The 3697-nt window shown below is 43.6% G+C and overlaps 1 pseudogene; it reads left to right on the top strand.

Annotated features, from left to right (window-relative positions):
* The first annotated feature begins 249 nt into the window (after positions 1-249).
* Positions 250-393, top strand: LOC138499046 (small nucleolar RNA SNORA49; annotated as a pseudogene).
* Positions 394-3697: the final 3304 nt, after the last annotated feature.

Genomic DNA, 3697 nt, shown 5'->3' with positions numbered 1-3697 from the left:
AGGAGAAAGAGGATGATGAATGTAAGCATTCTATGAAGATTTTAAGAGGAGGTGTTAAAGATGAGCAATATTTCGGGCTCAAGATGAAGATGCTCATGCTACAGAAAGAATGAAGAAAACGCCAAGTCATTTTACAACTGTACAGATGCAGTAACGCAAGCAGACCAAGGGCCTCATTACGAGTTTGGAGGCAGCCATGCCCTTAATAAGGGCATGGCTGCCTCCAAACTCGGGTCCGGGTCTGTGGTCCTTGAATGGGGAAATACCGGGCCATTCTGACTTTGGAGGGCCCGGTATTTCCCCATTCAGGGAACCCAGAACCCAGACCATCCCCATTTGAGCCCCTATAGGGCCCCTATAGGGCTCAATGGGAATGGGGAGCATGTTAACAACGGGCTTATTAATGACGGACCTGTTGTTAACATGCTAGTCCCCACGCGGAACCCGCAAAAGACGTCTGGTCTGATCAGATGTCCAGAGCGGGTCCCGCAAGGGGACCTCGTAATAGGGCATTGAGGCCTTAAGTATTCATAAAGGCTGGCTAGTGAATAGATTGTGGCAATGTGCCAATGTATACACATAGGAATAGATAGACTAGATTTTCCACAAATGCACGATTAGCAGAGTTTGGCCCCAGTAAATAGACAGGCTTTTTCAGTGTGGCGCAGTTGGAAAATGACTTAATACCAGAGGTAGATTCAAGAAGAGCGGGGCTGGCCCAGCACCAGGAAGTCAAGGCCACTGTGAGTTTGCATGTTTGTTCAGAAGCTACTGAATGTGTGAAAAGAAAAAAAAACTCCAAAACATTGAAGACGTCAGAAGTTCATCAGTTAATAGTATTTCAAATACCAAAAAGCTCTGAACTAGGGTCTTTAATCACGTGGATGGGTCAAAATAGATACTGAGTTGGGCTGTATCAGTACCAAGAAACAAAGCATGCCTCTACTCCCTTTTATTCTGAGGTACAGAGAACATTTCCAAGGCCAATGTGTAAAGGGCTAATTGACCGGAAGAGCGCACGAGTGATGGTAGATGAAATGCTAATGAAATGAGTAGAACTGAAATTAAATGAAATTATATTTTATTTATATTGCGCTCGTACACAAGTGTTTCAGAGCGTGACCAGGCAAAGGGAGGGGAACAAGGGAGAACAGAAACAACGATCTTAGTAGGTCCAGTGACATTAAGAACGCGCAAGTGCATAGGAAAGGGAAAAGGGGGAAAGCGCATGGAAGGGGGGAAAAATTGGAAAGTGCAGAACAGAGGAGATAACAGAATAAGTGATAATAAGTAAAATAAATAAATAAACAAAGGTGATAAACAGTGGGAGTGCAGCTGGAAAGTGGCAAAATGCTAGGTTTGGCTGATAAGGTGTATCAAAGTGCAGAAGAAGAATGGGTAGGGGGCTGTAAGGGTACAGATACAGGCCCCAGTGCAAGGGGTGGCCTGGAGGCAGTGCAGGAGGGTGGCAGGGTGAGCAGGTACCTGTGCCCGAAGGCCAGAGAAGGGAAGCTATGTTTATGACCAGCTCACTAGCACCTGGGTGCCTGCATGTGTCCTACTAGCGTGTGTGGAATAGTACAGAGGGGTGCAAGGGTGCCAACCTGTTGTAGAGGGACACATAATAGAGAGCCCTGCGGATTGTGTAACCAATGGGACATCATGTATTTGATGATGTTCGTACTGACTTGTACTAGAGGATGACTTAGTTGCCCCACCTGATGATAGAGACCCAATCACATTCCCAACAAGTATGGAATGTATACTTAGATGTTCCCGTTAAGCCAATCACTTTCCCAAGTAGGTTGTTGTAGTTTTCAACGTAGATTGACGTCAATGATGATACGTTTTAACTATAAATGTTGGGTTTTTTATGAAATTCGTTGAGTGAGAAGATCGAGCGGATGCTTGTTGATGTTCGTTGTAACTCCCTGTTTTAGATAATTGATATTAAAACAGACGTACTTTGCCAACTTCCTGAGTCAGTCTGTTTTTGATGTTTGAGGATATTGTGCATCTCCATCCATCTCAAAGTATTGCTACCTCGTCGCAAAGGGCCTAGTGTTGGGTACACAGGTTCATGTGGTAGCAGAGAGAAGATGGTTTAAGACCCATCGATTTAGTAAGCTTTTAAGGGTCTTGGAATATTGAGTGTTCTCTGCCATTTAGCTGGAGGAACTTGAAGCTCCCTGTAGATAGCGGCCATTAAATAAACGTGCAAGTCACTAAAAGATAGGTGGGACGGGTCACTCATTTCACAGAATCCCTCTCCCGATTTCTACAGGCAGCTGAGGGGACCGAAGGCTGAAGAGGCTGGATGAGGAGGAGGCGATCTCAAGGGTGAGAAGCTGAAACACGAATGGTGGGTAGACTGAGAGAGAGGGCAAATGATGAATGGGTATTGAGTGGGGAAAGTGATAAAGGGATAACGGGGAAAGAGAAACAGAGGGTTGGTTGGGGTGTATTAACATAGAGCATCACAGTTTAAGGTATACAGACGAGGAGCGATCTATATGATAAGCCCGGAATCCTAAATCAAGCAGGTATAGAAGGAATTTGTCCTAAAGTCCAAGTGGACGTACCTAGGCTACAAACGATCAAGGATCATTAAAGAGGAAAATTCATACTCCGATCGGAGTCATTATTAGGGGCAGAAATAAGTCACAAGGAGCGGTGACAGAGATTTAAGTGGCCGGCCAGTTTGTCGGTTTGTTTGTATATTGTATGTGTTGTATATGGTGAGGTAGTGAAGAAACGAAAAGTAATTGATTGTGGTAAAAGGCTGAAAAGTGATTATTTATTTATTTATTCGACTGATAATGTTCATTGAATAAGTAGATTGAAGTAAAGTGAAATAGAGGCTTGCAGCTACGACGATTGGTGCACACTCCTATTGCATTATTTTTCTGAATAGTATTTATTTGTATAAAATAACGGTGAGTATTGACAGTCAATTGTGACTAGTCATGATGGAGGATGTTACTCCGCTTATACACTTGTGCACACAGCTGCCAAAACATGCACCCAAGCTTAAACAGTACAGTGCAGAATGGGTTAAGGACACAGCAAATAACATTTTCATACCATGGCCATAAGGGGGATCACTGTCCAAAGCAGTTTTGCAAGACATCACATATTTGCACGCAGTGTACATGGGAAAGAAGGTAGAAAAGAGGTTAGCTAGCTTAGAGCTTTGGAAGATGTACATGGAGGACAGGGAAGACCTGCCTCCTGAGGACTGGATGCTAAACCAGTGTAAAGAGGGTGGTGAAGAGCCTTCTGCTCCCCCTACCGTACCTGAATTAAATGACGAAAGGACGAAAGATGAAGGATATATATAGGCAGCAACAGCGTATAGCAACCCAACACATAAATCACCTGCATGTAGCAGTAATGAGAGTACCAAAATAACTCCATAAAGAGATGTAATCCCTCAAGTCCAATGAGAAAAGGAGAGAGGTGAATGACCATGTATGTCCCTAGACATAGAAAGATAAATAAAGAGATGGAAAGAAGAGAAAGATAAATCTGACGAGGTAGCGCTCATACAGAATGAATGGATGGGCAGTCAGATATTGCTCAAACTTGATGGGAAGAGTAGTGAGGAAGTAAGGCAAAATGAAGATCAGGACGAGCAAGATAAGAAAGACAAAGAATGAGAGAAAGGATTGAAGGACAATGAAGCTAAAAGAAAGAG

This window comes from Ambystoma mexicanum, chromosome 5q (genome assembly GCF_040938575.1).
Source record: "Ambystoma mexicanum isolate Mex_15411 chromosome 5q, UKY_AmexF1_1, whole genome shotgun sequence".
Classification (NCBI taxonomy): domain Eukaryota; kingdom Metazoa; phylum Chordata; class Amphibia; order Caudata; family Ambystomatidae; genus Ambystoma; species Ambystoma mexicanum.
Note: the sequence above shows the minus strand (reverse complement) of the source record. Positions and strands in the feature narration are given on the sequence as shown.